At 37.8% G+C, this 17,845-nt stretch overlaps 1 pseudogene; it reads right to left on the bottom strand.

Annotated features, from left to right (window-relative positions):
• Positions 1 to 5,592: 5,592 nt before the first annotated feature.
• On the bottom strand, positions 5,593 to 13,209 carry LOC137271359 (uncharacterized; annotated as a pseudogene).
• Positions 13,210 to 17,845: the final 4,636 nt, after the last annotated feature.

Raw genomic sequence — 17,845 nt, 5'->3', positions numbered from 1 at the left:
TGCTTCCATTACTAAAACATCGTCGGAAGCAAGTACAAAATCAACCGCAAGCTGTCAAACTGACTTGACTTGGATAACATCAGAAGCTCCTCTGATTTTTTCACCTGCAATATCTACTCAAACGCCAGAGTCTCAAATCCAATCAGTAGCATCCTCTGATCATGAGTCTTCTCAATCAACTCCAAAATGTTCAGAAACTGTTAAAACTAAACCTAAAAGGCCAGATCCTATGAAAAAACTAAGTGGCAGAGCTCCTAAAGGGTCACAGAACAAAATACAATTGTTTAACAAATATGGGTCTCTCGAGGACATGGACGTTTCTGAAAACGTCCATTCTAGGGCACATAGCTTGTCGCCCTCCAAAAGAGTGCGGGGTAGATCCCCAATAAATCACCCCAAAAGATAGTTTACTCCAATAATATTGTACAGTGGAACTGTAGAGGATTGAGGACTACTTTACATGAATTACAGCTATTAGTCCAGGATTTTACACCTTCAGCGTTATGTCTCCAAGAGACATATTTAAAACAAACAGATACATTTGACCTTCGTCATTATAATGCATATCATTCTTTTTCACCTCCGGGTGATAGAGCCACTGGCGGGTCATCCGTTCTAGTCAGACAAAACGTTATTCAAAGCCCTGTTTCACTAAATACTAATATGCAGGCTGTTGCAGTGAGACTTACTTTACATGTAGCGTTTACGCTATGCTCTCTCTATATTTCGCCGTCTTCAACGTTTGCCAAAACTGATCTTCAGGCTCAATATGACCAACTCCCGAAGCCCTGTATTATAATGGGAGATTTAAATGGGCACAACCCACTCTGGGGTAGTGTAACAACAAGCACTAAAGGTAAATTGTTGGAGGACTTTTGTTATGACAATGATTTATGTATTTATAATGATGGTTCCAACACATATTTACACCCTGGTACAGGGACCTATTCTGCTCTTGACTTGTCATTGACAAATTCAGTACTACTAAATGAATTTGAATGGTCAGTCCACGATGACCTGTGTGGAAGTGACCATTTTCCTACTATATTAAAAGCTGTAACTCCATCTGATGTTCCTCCATCATCAAGGCGAAATTTTAAAAAGGCTAACTGGGCTTTATATGAAACACTGTGTGCTGAGAAACTTAAACCCGAACGTTTTATTGACGTTCCTGATGCTATTAAATGCTTTTCTGATCAACTGAACTCCATAGCTGATGAGTGTATACCAAATTCCTCTGCAGTTCCACACATAAGAAAACCATGGTTCAACGATGAGTGCAAACAAGCTAGGAAGGCAAGGAAAAAGGCAGAACATTATTTCCGTCGCCATCCCATGGTGCATAATTTAAATAAATTTTAGATTTTAAATGCTAAAGCGCGGCGTACTTTTAAAGAGAACAAACGCCAATCTTGGCAAAATTATGTGTCCAAAATAAATTCTCGGACACCCATGTCCAAGGTATGGAACATGATCCAGAAAATTAAAGGTAAAGGTACTAAATCTACTGTCCATCATCTTAAACATGGAGATCAATTACTTACTGATAAATTAGATATTGTGAATAAACTGGGTGAAACTCTCGCTAAACACTCTTCCTCTTCTAATTATTTACCTAAATTCCAGCAGTATCAAAAACAACAAGAAAAGAAAACTATTAATTTCAATTCTGATAATGGGGAAGATTATAATGAAACTTTTTCTATTCATGAGCTCCATACTGCTCTTGATCAAGCTCATGACACTGCTACTGGAGCTGATAACATTCATTATCAGCTCCTGAAGCACTTACCAGAATCCTGTTTAGAGACGCTCTTGTCAATTTTTGATGATATTTGGACTTCCGGGAAATTTCCTTCTTTATGGCATGATGCTATAGTAGTACCCATACCTAAACCTGGACGTGATCATACGGATCCATCCAATTATTGTCCGATTTCATTAACTAGCTGTGTTTGGAAGACCATGGAACGCATGATAAATAATCGACTTGTTTGGTACTTGGAAACAAATAACCTTATCACAGATATACAATGTGGTTTCCGTAAAAACAGAAGTACTGTTGATCATTTAGTGCGTTTAGAATCATTTGTGAAAAACGCGCTGATTAATAAACAACATGCTGTGTCTATCCTTTTTGATCTTGAGAAGGCATATGACACAACCTGGAAGTATGGCATTCTGAGAGATTTACATGATTTCGGTTAGCGAGGTCGTTTGCCTGAATTCATAGGCAAATTTTTAAATAACAGACAATTTCAAGTCCGAGTGGGTTCAACCCTGTCTGATCATTACAATCAGGATCAAGGTGTCCCTCAAGGTAGTATTTTGTCTGTCACACTTTTTAGCATCAAGATCAATAGTTTATCCAAGGTTTTTAATGATTCCATTGATGGATCATTATTTGTGGATGATTTTAATATTTCCTGTCGTGGTAAAAATATGCATACAATTGAACGGCAACTGCAGCTATGTTTAAACAAAATAAATAAATGGTGTCTTGAAAACGGCTTTAAATTTTCTAAATCCAAGACGAATTGTATACATTTTTGTAGACAATATAAGCCTCATAAGGACCCAGAATTATCTTTAAATGGCCCCCTATCAAAGTTGTAAAGGAGGCCAAGTTCTTGGGTTTAATTTTCGACTCTCATTTAACATTCTTACCACACATTAAATCCCTTAAAGCTAAATGCCTGAAGGCACTAGATTTGCTAAAAGTTGTTTCTAATTCAAAATGGGGAGGGGATCAAGCTACCCTTCTCCATCTATATCGATCTCTCGTGCGTTCGAAACTCGATTATGGCTCTATTGTCTATGGTCTATGGTGGAGCCTGCAAAAGCAACTTAAAACTATTAGATTCAGTCCATCATCAAGGTCTAAGACTTTGTCTTGGCTCCTTTAGAACTTCACCAGTTGACAGCCTGTATGTCGAGGCTGACGAACCATCTCATGAGCAGCGACGTATAAAATTAGCTTTACAGTATGTAACAAAACTATATTCAAATGAGTCCAACCCTGCATATAACTGTGTTTTCAATCCCCTGTATGAGGATTTATACAAAAAGAAATCTTCTCTTGTTCCGCCTCTTGGTTTAAGAATGAAACCACTTATTTCTGCTGCCAGTATTGAGCTGGAAAACATAGCTCCTTCCCGTCTTCTTTCTTCTCCTCCTTGGCAATTGGTTAGGCCACAAGTTGACCTAACATTTACGACTTTTAAAAAATCAGAAACGAATGAATTACAGTATAAACAAGAATATAATCAACTGAAACATAAATATAGCAATTATAAATCCTTATTTACAGATGGGTCCAAGGACGGTGGCGCAGTTGCTTGTGCCACTGTCATTGCATCCAGAACAATATCTTCTCGATTACCCGATAATAGTTCTATTTTTACAGCAGAAGGTAACGCCATATTAACAGCTCTCAAATATATTCAAAGACACCCTAAACGTAAACAATATATAATCTATTCCGACTCTCTTTCTTGCCTTCAGGCAATTAAAAATATCTCTTGTAAACATCCACTTTTAATAAAAATTATTGAATTGTATAATAATCTTGCCACTGGCCAATACGACATCGTCTTTTGTTGGTTCCCCAGCCACGTAGGTATTTCCGGTAACGCAATGGCCGATCTTGCTGCCAAGGCAGCACTCAACAAATCTGTGACAACACTTCTTATTCCATACTCTGATTATAAAGCCAGCATTAGAACTTACATCCGTGATCTGATGCAGAAGAAGTGGGACACCCAAGTGGGCATAAATAAATTACATGCAATAAAACCCTATGTTGGTTACACCTACTTGGGTTGTCAGTCCAGATTTGAAGAGGTCATCATGCGGCGATGTCGTATTGGCCACACCAGATATACACATGAATACCTTTTGAAAGGTGAGGATCCTCCTTTCTGCATCCATTGTGATGAAAGAATCACAGTCAAGCATATCTTGCTTGACTGTGTTGAGTATTCCATCACAAGGGATCAGTATTTTAATTCACATACTATGAAGGATCTTTTTAACAGTGTTAGTCCTCATTTAATTATTGCATTTTTAAAGGAATTAAATTTGTTAACCAACTGTAAATAGATAAATATTTTAAAATTGGAAGATTAAATTAGTAACTCAAATCGTTAGTGGCTGTACCCTCAAAGGGGGTTGAAGTACCGTAAAATAATTGTCCTCCTGAGAGGGTACGTAAGTCCAAAAACATTTGACGTAAATTTCAGTTTTCCAGCTTTTTAATCGTAGAATAAGTGTGTTTTTACTTTTATGGCTAGATTTGTCTAAATTGCTAACAGCTGAGGGGATGATGTAAATCCAGCTAGGGTCCATGCAGGAAGCAAATGTACTGTAAGTCCCCATGGTCCTTAGTATGGTGATCTACCTTCAGTTGTTGGCAACCTATAGCTCATTTTTATATTGTACTGTCCTCTATAGATACATTGTTTTAGGTCTATTCACTAGTTTTATATTCTATTCTGTGATATTCTAGTCAGTTTTACTGTCCTTCGTTGACAGGGTTTTACAATGTCTGTGCTAGTAATTCATTTGTATTTTTATAATTAATCGTCCTCGTCACGATATGGCTGCAATACTGCCGATGTGACGTTAAATACTAACTCACTCACCCTTCCTGACAGAAACAGATGAAGAGAATGAAGAAGATTCAAACATGTGGGACAGTGAAATGTCACCAAAAGTTCACCAGACAGTTCTGAAGAGCTTTCTAGTAGCTATTAAAACAATAACTTGAAGCAGCCAAAGGACAAACAAATGTTTATCAAAAAGTAATATATCAAAGGAAAATCGTCATCCCTAAATCTAATGTCCATGGTATATGGTCTGTTTTGGTTTATACAGTGGCATTAAAAATGATGCACCATTGATTAAATATATCGATTAAACACAGGAGGACATCGATTAAACACAGGAGGACAATGTGCTTTCACGTTGTTATTGAATAATGTTAATGTATACTGAATGTGATGATGCATCAGAAGAATACCCTTTCACCTGCTGTAGTGCCGTACATGAAAGTAAAGAAGTTACATAGAAGTTATAACATTAAAAGAATGTGATCAGTGCACATGTAGCACTGTGCTATCGCCTGCCAGCAGTTGGACAAACCTTGATGGTACAAGTTGAAAGCTGTCAACATACAATATCTTCTACAGATTTGTCAAAATGCCACTAATTAGCTGTGCTTCTTTAAACTACGTTGAATGAAATATTCAATAGCAAAACAAAGTGGAAAACGTCTTGCAGACATGTACTCCACAACATGTTAGGGGAACATATTCTCAATAGCATGCAGAAATAGTTACAAAAGTCTGCATCAGCTCATCAATCCCAACAACACCAGTAATATTATTACTGAGTGTCAAACAGGAATCAAAGTTAATAGTCAAATGGAGACAATTCCAAAAATTCATCAGCATCCCACACAACTCTTTTTGTCACTAAAGATAACGTATCATCACATCACTAGGATTTAGCACAACTGAATAAATAACATACCGTCTGTAATATCCACTTCATGAAGTCAGTAGTAGCCTACAGCAATATAACAAGTGTCCCTCAACTACTTCCCATGTGAAGGGTAGCTTCAGCTCTGATGTCAGCATTTATTTTCGTCAAAGGGTCTGAGAATTTAGTGAAGGCCTTCCACTTTGCTCCAGTGTAATGGTTAAGAACTGCAGACATGGAGAAAATTTCCTTTGACTTGTCAATCTGTGGCTTCTTCTGGGATGATGTGATGAAATGGCTTGCTTTCATGACATATTCTTTGAGACTGTCAGTGTACAGAATAGTCATCGCAGTAGTGTAGGCTGATTGAAATGACTTGTTGGCACCTTATGTTTGAAGTCGACCCTTTATCATCTTCACTTGAATCTCAAGATTGTCATTGGGGATATTCTTGCCACGAGATGTACTTGCTGACAGTTGTATTCCACAAGTAGTCATAACTTTCCCTGGGTGAAAGTACAGCCATGTCATAAGCTAACATCCTCCAAAGCCACAGACGGTACTTAGTATGGTTTGTGGGTCCAGCATAGAGCCTTTCAAACTTGGCATTTGCAAGTATCCAGTCCCCATCTCCCATTCTGTATGCGTCACAGGTGTCCAGAAGTAGGAGCGACATCCTCATGAAACAGGACAAGACCTTGTCAGGTGTTGCTGGGGAACTTGATATTTGTGTGAACTGCCAGCTGTGCCCTTTCCTCAAATGAGTTTTGAACCATCTGTCTCATCTAACTTTTCCCACACACTGCACATACATACGTGTTCCCATCCAACATGTTCATCAAAGTCTGTTCATCTTTGTCCAGGGACTCAATAAATTGCCTAAAGGTACCAAGATGTTGAGAATCGGTAATCTGAAAAAAAAACCCCCAGAGAATTCAGAAAAACTGTTTGTTTAATCTGAAGTTCAAATTCAGCAAACATACGTTCCAAATAATGTTAACAAGTATATATGATGGTTACGGAGTTGCTTCGGTACTTTGGACATCTGATTTCACAAATAGAGCATGTACCTGTTAATTTTATATTCAAACCAAACTACAAAATATCATCACAAATACCCCAAATTTCATCATGATATCCCTGGCGCCTTGTCCATTCATCATCTGACATGAAGGACAGAACCGGTAATCCATGTGGTGGGGAGTCTGCACTGTCCATACCATGGATTTCGAAGAATTGTCCCACGACTGTTGCAGCAACAACATCCTCCACAAATTTGAAGTGAGTTCTAAGGCGAAGAAATTAATACTCGATAGCTAAGTTTTCAAAATCAAATTTCATTCATTCATAGAAACTATCAGTTAATACAGGACAAGAAGATATTACCCAAAATTTAAAAAGAAGAGATGGAGTGAGTGAGTTAATATTTAACGTCACATCGGCAATATCTCAGCCATATCGCGACGAGAACATTTAATACTAAAATGAAATATATGTCTACTATAAAACCTGTCAGCGAAGGACAGTAAAACAACTAGGGTATCACAGAGTAGAATATAAAACTAGTAACTATACCTAAAACAATTTATCTATACAGGACAATACAATGTAAAAATGGGCTATAGATTGCTAACAACTGAAGGTAGATCACCATACTAGGGACCATGGGGACTTACAGTACCTTTGCTACCTGCATGGACCCTAGCTGGATTTACATCATTCCCTCAGCCGTCAGCAATTTGTGAAATCTAGCCATACAATAAAAAGACGCATATTCTACGATTAAAAACCTGGAAATTTAGAATTGACTTTAACTGTTTGTGGACTTACGTACCCTCTCAGGAGGACAATAATTTTACAATACTTCAACCCCCTTTGAGGGTACAGCCACTAACAATTCTAGTTACAAATCTAAACAACCATCTATTTACAGAACACGTTATTCAAACTTCTACCAAAAAATCAATTTCTTTTAAAAAACCAACGATTAAATGAGAATTAATGTTAGTAAAAAGATCCTTTACAGTTTTGACATTGAAATATTTATCCCTTGTGATGGAGAATTCGACACAGTCAAGCAGAATATGCTTGACAGTGACTCTCTCATCACAAGGGATACAAAACGGAGGATCCTCACCTTTCAATAGGTATGCATGAGTATATCGTGTGTGGCCAATACGACATCGTCTTAAAATAACCTCTTCAAATCTGGACTGACAGCCCAAGTAGGTGCATAATTTAAATACATTTTAGATTTTAAATGCTAAAGCGCGGCGTACTTTTAAACAGAACAAACGCCAATCTTGGCAAAATTATGTATCCAAAATAAATTCTCGGACACCCATGTCCAAGGTATGGAACATGGTCCAGAAAATCTACTAAATACTACTGTCCATCATCTTAAACATGGAGATCAACTGCTTACTGATAAATCAGATATTGCTAATAAACTAGGTGAAGCCCTTGCTAAACACTCTTCCTCTTCAAATTATGTACCAAAATTCCAGCAATATCAAAAACAACAAGAAAAGAAAACTATTAATTTCAATTCTGATAATGGGGAAGATTATAATGAAACGTTTTCTATTCATGAACTCCATACTGCTCTTGATCAAGCTCATGACACTGCTACAGGAGCTGATAACATACATTATCAACTCCTGAAGCACTTACCAGAATCCTGCCTAGAAACGCTTCTCAATATTTTTGATGATATTTGGACATCGGGTAACTTTCCTCCGTCATGGCGTGACGCCATAGTAGTACCAATACCTAAACCTGGACGTGATCATACGGATCCGTCCAATTATCGACCTATTTCACTAACTAGCTGTGTTTGCAAGACCATGGAACGCATGATAAATAATCGACTTGTTTGGTACTTGGAAACAAATAATCTTATCACAGATATACAGTGTGGTTTCCGTAAAAACAGAAGTACTGTCGATCACTTAGTGCGACTGGAATCATTTGTGAAAAACGCACTAATTAATAAACAACATGCTGTGTCTATCTTTTGTGATCTTGAAAAAGCATATGTCACAACCTGGAAACATGGTATTTTGAGGGATTTACATGACTTTGGTTTGCGAGGTCGTTTGCCTCAATTTATTGCCAACTTTTTAAATGACAGACAATTCCAGGTCCGTGTGAGTTCTACCCTGTCTGATCATTACAATCAGGATCAGGGTGTTCCACAAGGCAGTATCTTATCTGTCACTCTCTTTAGCATCAAGATCAACAGTTTATCAAAAGTTTTAAACGATTCAATTGATGGATCGCTTTTCGTGGATGATTTTAATATTTCTTGCCGAGGTGAAAATATGCATAGTATTGAACGGCAACTGCAGTTGTGTTTAAACAAAATAAATAAATGGTGTCTTGAAAACGGCTTCACATTTTCGAAGTCCAAAACCAATTGTATACATTTTTGCAGAACATATAAGCCACATAAGGACCCTGAACTATTTCTAGATGGCACTCCCATGAAAGCTATAAAGGAGGCCAAGTTCTTGGGATTAATTTTTGACTCGCATTTAACGTTTCTACCACATATCAAATCCCTCAAAACTAAATGCCTGAAGGCACGTGACTTGTTGAAAGTCGTTTCACATTCTAAATGGGGAGGGGACCAAGCTACCCTCCTGCAACTTTATCGATCACTGATCCGGTCAAAACTTGATTATGGCTCCGTTGTATACGGTGGAGCCTGTAAAAGCAACCTGAAACTTTTAGATTCTGTTCACCATCAAGGTCTACGACTTTGTCTTGGCTCCTTTCGAACTTCACCTGTTGTACGTTGAGGCCGATGAGCCATCTCTTGAGCAGCGACGTATCAAATTAGCTTTACAGTATGTAACAAAATTATATTCCAGTGAGTCAAACCCTGCATATAACTGTGTTTTCAGTCCTCTGTGTGAGGACTTACACGATATGAAATCTTCGCTTGTACCGCCTCTTGGTTTAAGAATTAAACCATTTCTTGCTGCTGCCGGCATTGAGCTGGAAAATATAGCTCCTTCCCGTCTTCTTTCTTCTCCTCATTGGCAGTTGGTTAGGCCCCAAGTGGACCTAACATTGACCACATTTAAAAACTCAGAAACTAATGAATTACAGTATAAACAAGAATATAATGAATTGAAACATAAATATAGCAGTTATAAATCCTTATTTACAGATGGGTCCAAGGACGGTGGCGCAGTAGCTTGTGCCACTGTCATTGGATCCAGAACAATATCTTCTAGATTACCAGACAACAGATCTATTTTTACCGCTGAGGCTAACGCCATATTAACAGCTCTTAAATATATTCAAAGACGCCATAAACATAAACAATATATAATCTATTCCGGCTCTCTTTCTTGCCTTCAGGCGATTAAAAATCTCTCTTGTAAACATCCACTTTTAATTGAAAATATTGAATTATATAATGATCTTGCTACTGGCCAGTACGACATCGTCTTCTGTTGGTTACCCAGCCACGTTGGCATTTCCGGTAACGCAATGGCCGATCTTGCTGCTAACACAGCACTCAATAAATCTGTGACACCACTTCTTATTCCTTATTCTGACTACAAAGCTAGCATTAGAGCTTACACTCGTGATCTGATGCAGAAGAAGTGGGAAACCCAAGTAGGTATAAATAAACTACATGAAATAAAACCCTACATTGGTTATACATACTTGGGTTGTCAGTCCAGATTTGAAGAAGTCATTTTGCGACGATGTCGCATTGGCCATACAAGATACACTCACGCATACCTTTTAAAAGGTGAGGATCCTCCGTTTTGTATCCCTTGTGATGAGAGAGTCACGGTCAAGCATATGCTGCTTGACTGTGTTGAATTCTCCATCATAAGGGATAAGTATTTTTCTGTAAAAACTGTTAAGGATCTTTTTAACACAGTCAGCGCTTATTTAATTATTGCCTTTTTAAAGGAAATTGATTTCTTGGTTGAATTTTGAGTTATATGTTCTGTATATAAATGTATTTTAATGATTGGTAGTTTAGGTTAGTAACTAGAATGGTTAGTGGCTGTACCCTCCCTCAAAGGGGGTTGAAGTATTGTAAAATTATTGTCCTCCTGAGAGGGTACGTAAGTCCACAAACATTCGATGTAAATTTAAATATACCAGGCTTTTTAATCGTAGTATTCTTGTTGTTTTAAGTTTGGCTAGCATATTGTACACTCGCCAGCAGCTGAGGGGATGGTGTAAATCCAACTAAGGTCCATGCAGGTAGCAAAGGTACTGTAAGTCCCCATGGTCCCTAGTTTGGTGATCTACGTTCAGTTGTTGGCGATCTATAGCCTGATTTTATAGTGTATTGTCCTAATGGAGATGCTGTTTTTAACTCTTCATGCTAGTTTTCATTCCATTTGTGATATTCTAGCTATTTTACTGTCCTTCGTTGACAGGTTTTATAGTAGACATATAATTAATTTTGATATTAGATGTTCTCGTCACGAGATTTTGCCGATGTGACATTAAATTTTAACTCACTCACCCGTAAGTTCTCATTTAATTCTTGGCTTTTTAAAAGAAATTGATTTCATCACTGAATTTTGATGATTATATTCTGTACATAGCTGCATTTTAATTCATGGTAGTTTAGATTAGTAACTTGAATTGTTAGTGGCTGTACCCTCAAAGGGGGTTGAAGTACCGTAAAATTATTGTCCTCCTGAGAGGGTACGTAGGTCCCTACACATTTCCTGTACGTTTAAACTTCCAGTGTTTTTAATCGTAGCATATGTGTATTTTTAATATTTGGCTAGATGGGACTAAATTGCTAACAGCTGAGGGGATGATGTAAATCCAACTAGGGTCCATGTAGGTAGCTAAGGTACTGTAAGTCCCCATGGCCCCTAGTATGGTGATCTACCTTCAGTTGTTGGCAATCTATAGCCGGATTTTATGTTGTATTGTCCGAATAGTGATATTAGTTTTATCTTTCCACGCTAGTTTTAATTTAAATTGTGATATTCTAGTTGTTTTACTGTCCTTCGCTGACAGATTTTATAATATACATATAATCCTTTTCTTTGTTAAATGTTCTCGTCACAATATGGCTGAAATATTGCCGATGTGACGTTAAATATTAACTCACTCACTCACTCCAAAGAGAGACTTTTACGTATATTTGGCAGTGCAAGTCTGAACCTATTAGGGACTCTGTTTTATATAGTAGACTGGAACGAGGGTTGAATGTTATACATGTTAAATGAAAATTACAAGCCTTCCAGCTAAAACATATTCAAAACCTATTCAGCCAAATGGACTTATTTTGCAAAATACTGGTTAGGAATGTCCTTACTGTCCTGATTTTCTATCTCTGCGTATCCGTCATTAAATTATCAACAATGTTCTTTGGCCATAAAACAGTTTAAGTCCATAGTTTCTGACCCTGTGGTTGACCTGGCTAATTTTAATTATAAACAGTTTTATAATTGTTTGCTATCAAAAGTTACTGAAAACACAATAGAAAGGTTATATCCACAAACTAATTACAGGCTTGTTTGGGAAATTCTTCATAAGTTTGAGGATTGTCTTCCAAACAGTGCATCTATAATTCTATCCCTTTTAGGGCATTTTCTTCATACCCGCGGTATGGCTGTCTCTCCCGAGTGTTTTCTTTGTCGATCTGCAATTAAAACTGCAGATCATTTTTTGGATCCTGTCCATGTGCAAATGTGTTGTGGGGATATCATTTTCCCATGGTTACATATTTTGTCTTCAGGCCTAATTTCAAAATCATATGAAATCATACAGTTTGGCTGTGTCCAAAAATTCCAAATCAATCAATGCTGTTTGTGTATGTTTGGTATCTTTGGCGGGTAAGGAATGTTAATAAATTTGATCACAACCAGCTAAATGGGAATGATATTGTCTTGCGTTTTTTGTCACTCCTAAAACCGCGTATCAGGGTTGATTTCTTTAGACTGTGAAGTTCTTCATTTGCTAATAACTGGCTTTCTTCTACTATGTTCTGCTCAGTTAATCAAGGTCATTTGCAATTATTTTATGTGATGAAATATTGGTAAGGTACATGTATGTGTTTATATGTCTGTGTATGAATGTGCATGTATATGGATGTATGTATATATGTATGTATGTGTACATAGGTATGGTTGTGTATTCATGTATAAGCGTGTAGGGTATGATCTATATATGTGTAAGTGTGTGTATGTATATATACGCGTATAATGTTGTATAAGTTAAAGATGTAAATGGAAATACTTTTTACGAATGCAATGTTTAGACAAGTTTCATCCAGAAAATATTAATAGAATAATTTTATATTGTACATAATAGGTCTGGTTAGTGCTGTTTCTTGTGTCGTTAATAATATGTTATATATGGTATATGCTAGTACTGATAAGGATAATTGTAAATACGTTGTTGTTTGTATTTTAATTTTAAAATGTTATCATTACTTTTCCTTCTCTTTAAGTCTTCCAATGTTAGTGCCACTGCTCCAAAATTTGTGATAGCGTTTTTAACTTAGGAGCAGTGTCAAGAAGTGCTGTCCAAATATGCTATTAATAGTGTAACTGAATAAAATGTATGAAAAAGGAAAAAGTACCTACCTCTTCTTATCACCTTACTATCTTCTATTGGGCACATCGTTATTAAACTGATTTTGGCAATGGGATGAGGTGCCACGGAGCTTGCTCCGCCCTCATCACGGATTGGCCCGGTGTTGCAGTACCCAAGCTCCGCCCTCATAACGGGTTGGCCCGGTGTTGCAGTACCTCCGGGAATGGCCCACCCACCAAAAAAAAAAACAGAAACCGCCAACTTTGCCCTCTGTTTTTCACATTTCATTTCCCTCCTCTTTTTATCTCTCTTTGCGACGCAGCCTCCCTTTTCGCGCGTCTGTTTCACTGGAGGCACCATGCAGCCACTTCCAAATTGTAGAAATGGACCCATCCCCTCAACCACATTGTTCTCCGTCCAAACCAAGCCCCTCAAAGTGAAGTTGCAGTTGTTTTCTGTCCCCGAATCCAAGGACATCGGCCATGGTGTCGCACGCCGGTAATAACGTCGTAGATTCTCACACCCTCACAACCACATTCTGCCCGATAACACACGTCTTAAGAGCCAGCTAACCCCTAGTAAGTGTTTTCAAGTGGTAAGGAGATACCAGAAACTTCGGCGCGTTTCCCCTGGATCAGTTTACATTGAAATTTCAAAATGTCTTTAACTTTCATTATATTTTTTAAATAAAACAACATTTGTGACTAAAGTTCACGTATCCTACCATTGTTTTGATACTTGCACTGTATTTAAGTTTAGTGGATTTAGTCCACGCGGTCAGTTGCACTGTTTGTTTACGCTTGTCTGGGGGTGACTGCACAAACTCCTCCAAGTGCTGTGTCCCCGCGCCTCGTTAATTAAGCGCCAATCCACCGGCTCATGGCGCTAGCTGCAGGATGCTTTTCCTACGTCGCCCCGACGTTTTAGCGCCTGCACTCTGTGTATTCAAAGGAATAAATAAGGTTATTTTAACATTTTGTTGCCTTCACAAAAATTGTCATATTTCATGTGACCTCTGGGTCTACCCCCATTGTTCTTAAGGACAATGGCCTATCATGCTGCAGTTGTGGAACCTGCTGTGCCGACCCGTTTCCTGGATCGGAGGACGATACATCAGACGGTTCGTATGAAATCTGCAATTAGAAATTTTGACAGGGAAAATGTGTTTGATATTATTCAACATGCAACCAATTCTTTCAATATGGAAACCAAAGGCGAATGGCACTTGGTTTGTGACGTTTAAGAACGAAAATAGAGTGCGATTACTGCTTTCAGTGGGCTCAGTATTTTATAGAGTGAGTGAGTGAGTGAGTTAACATTTAACGTCACATCGGCAATATTGCAGCCATATCGTGACGAGAACAAAATAAGTTATAGTAATGTTAGGATGAGAAAAGAGAAAAAGTAAAACCTGTCAGCGAAGGACAGTAAAAACACTAGAGTATCACAGAACATAAAACTAGCATTGAAAGTTAAAACATTGGATTTAAAGAAGACAATACAACATAAAACCGGGGCTATAGATCGCCAACAACTGAAGTAGATCACCATACTAAGGTCCATGGGGACTTACATTACTTCTGCTACCTGCATGAAACCTAGCTGGATTTACACCACCCCTTCAGCTATTGGCGATTATCCTGAAATTTAGCCATGACTTAAAAACAACAAATATTCTACGATTAAAAACTAGTAGTAGATTTAAATTGACTATGAGAGTATTGGACTTACGTACCCTCTCAGGAGGACAATAATTTTACAATACTTCAACCCCCGTTGAGGGTACAGCCACTAACAATCTAAGTTACTAATTTAAACTACCAATCATTAAAATACAACTATCTACAGAACATATCAATTACAATTCAATAAGAAAATCAATTTCTTTTAAAAATCCAAGAATTAAATGAGTACTAACTGTGCTAAAAAGATCCTTCATTGTTTTGACATTGAAATATATAGTTATCCCTTATGATGGAGAATTCAACAGTCAAGCAGGATATGCTTGACCGTGGTTCTCTCATCACAAGGGATACAAAACGGAGGATCATCACCTTTTAGTAAATAACTGTGGGTGTAACGCGTATGGCCAATGCGACCTCTTCAAATCTGGACTGACAGCCCAAGTGAGTGTAACCAATATAAGGTTTTATGGCATGTAATTTATTTATTCCAACTTGGGTGTCCCACTTCTTTTGCATCAGATCACGAATGTAAGTTCTAATGCTAGCTTTATAGTCACTGCATGGAATAAGTCGTGGTGTCACAGATTTGTTGAGTGCAGCCTTAGCAGCAAGATCGGCCATTGCATTCCCAGAAATACCGACATGGCTGGGTAACCAACAAAAGATGTCGCACTGCCAGTTGTAAGATCATTATACAATTCAATTATGTCAATTAAAAGTGGATGTTTACAAGACAAATTTTTAATAGCCTGAAGGCAAGAAAGAGAATCAGAAAAAATTATATACTGTACATGATTAGGATGTCTTTGAATATATTGAAGAGCCGTTAATATTGCGTTAGCTTCTGCAGTGAAAATGGAGCTGTTATCAGGTAATCGAGAAGATATTGTTCTGGATCCAATGACAGTGGCACAAGCAACTGTGCAACCATCCTTGGAACCATCTGTAAATAAGGATTTGTATGTACTATAATTATTTTTTAATTGCATAAACTCTTGTTTATATTGTAATTCGTTTGTGTCTGATTTTTTAAACTTTGTTAATGTGAGGTCAACTTGTGGCCTCACTAATTGCCAAGGAGGAGAAGACGAGAAGGCGCTATACTTTTCAGCTCAATGCCGGCAGCAGAAATGAATGGTTTAATTCTGTGCCCAAAAGGTGGAACAAGAGAAGACTTTTTGATGTATAAATGCTCATAAAGAGGATCGAAAACACAGTTAAAAGCAGGGTTGGATTCGTTAGAGTATAGTTTTGTAATATATTGTAGAGCTAATTTGATACGGCGCTGTGTAAGAGATGGTTCATCGGCTTCGACATAGAGACTGTCAATAGGAGAAGTTCGGAACGACCAAAGACAAAGTCTCAGACCTTGGTGGTGGATAGAATCAAGGAGTTTTAGATTGCTTTTACAGGCTCCACCATAAATGATGGAGCCATAATCAAGCTTCGAACGGACAAGTGCACGGTATAGGTGCAGGAGAGTAGCTTGATCCCCTCCCCATTTTGAATTTGACACAACTTTCAATAGATCAAGTGCCTTCAGGCATTTAGTTTTCAAGTATTTGATATGCGGAAGAAAAGTTAAATGAGAGTCGAAAATCAAACCTAAGAACTTGGCCTCCTTAACGACTTTGATAGGAGTGCCATTTAAAAATAATTCTGGGTCCTTATGTGGTTTATACTTACGGCAGAAATGGAAGCAATTAGTTTTTGTCTTAGAAAATTTAAAACCATTCTCAAGACACCATTTATTTATTTTGTTTAAACATAATTGCAGTTGCCGTTCAATAGTATGCATATTCTTACCGCGACAGGAAATATTAAAATCATCCACGAAAAGTGATCCATCTATTGAATCGTTTAAAACCTTGGATAAACTGTTGATCTTGATACTAAATAAGGTCACAGACAAAATGCTGCCTTGCGGAACACCCTGATGCTGATTGTAATGATCAGACAGGGTAGAACCTACTCGGACTTGAAATTGCCTGCCTTGTAAAAATTGCGATATAAACAGAGGTAAACGACCCCTTAAACCGAAACCATGTAAATCCTTTAAAATGCCATGCTTCCAGGTGGTATCGTATGCTTTCTCGAGATCAAAAAAAGATCGGTACAGCATGTTGCTTATTGATAAATGCATTTTTTACAAAGGATTCTAAACGTACCAAATGATCAATGGTACTACGATTCTTCCTGAAACCACACTGAATATTTGTGATAAGGTTGTTAGTTTCAAGAAACCATGTTAATCGACTGTTTACCATACGCTCCATGGTTTTACAGACACAACTCGTTTAAGAACTTGGTCTGTAATTCGACGGATCAGTATGATCCCGGCCAGGTTTTGGAATAGGATCTACAATAGCATTACGCCAAGAAGACGGGAATTTTCCCTAAGTCCATATTGAATCAAAAATATTGAGCATTGTTTCCAAACATGATTTGGGCAAATGTTTCAGGAGCTGATAGTGAATATAGTCAGCTCCTGACGCTGTATCATGAGCTTGCTCAAGGGCAGTGTGTAGCTCATGTAATGAAAATAATTCATTATAGTCTTCGCCATTGTCTGAGGTAAAATTTATTCTCTTCTTCTCCTGCTGTTTCTGGTAGTGTTTAAATTCAGGTACGTAATTGGACGAAGAAGAATGTTTGGCGAGAGTTTCACCAAGCTTGTTGGCAATATCAGATTTATCAGTTAATACCCGGTCACCATCCTTCAGATGATGAACAGTAGATCTGGAACCTTTGCCCGTAATTCTTTGTATCATATTCCACACCTTAGACATGGGTGTACGGGAATTAATTTTGGAGACATAGTTCCTCAAAGACAGGCGTTTACTCTGTTTAAAAGTGCGTCGAGCCTTGGCATTTAAAATTTTTACTCTATCTAAATTATGTACTGTAGGGTGGCGGCGAAAATACTTTTCCGCTTTCCTCCTACTCTTTCTGGCCTGTTAACAGTCATTAGTAAACCATGGTTTGCGAACATGTGGAATTGCAGAGGACTTGGGGATAGTTTGGTCAGCAATGTTATTGATTATATCTGAAAACAGCTGTATAGGATCTTCGCTGTTTACAAAAACATCAGGTTTTAAATGATCAATACAAAGTGTTTTATATAAGGACCAGTCAGCCTT

This window comes from Haliotis asinina, chromosome 2 (assembly GCF_037392515.1).
Source record: "Haliotis asinina isolate JCU_RB_2024 chromosome 2, JCU_Hal_asi_v2, whole genome shotgun sequence".
NCBI classification, from domain to species: domain Eukaryota; kingdom Metazoa; phylum Mollusca; class Gastropoda; order Lepetellida; family Haliotidae; genus Haliotis; species Haliotis asinina.
Note: the sequence above shows the minus strand (reverse complement) of the source record. Positions and strands in the feature narration are given on the sequence as shown.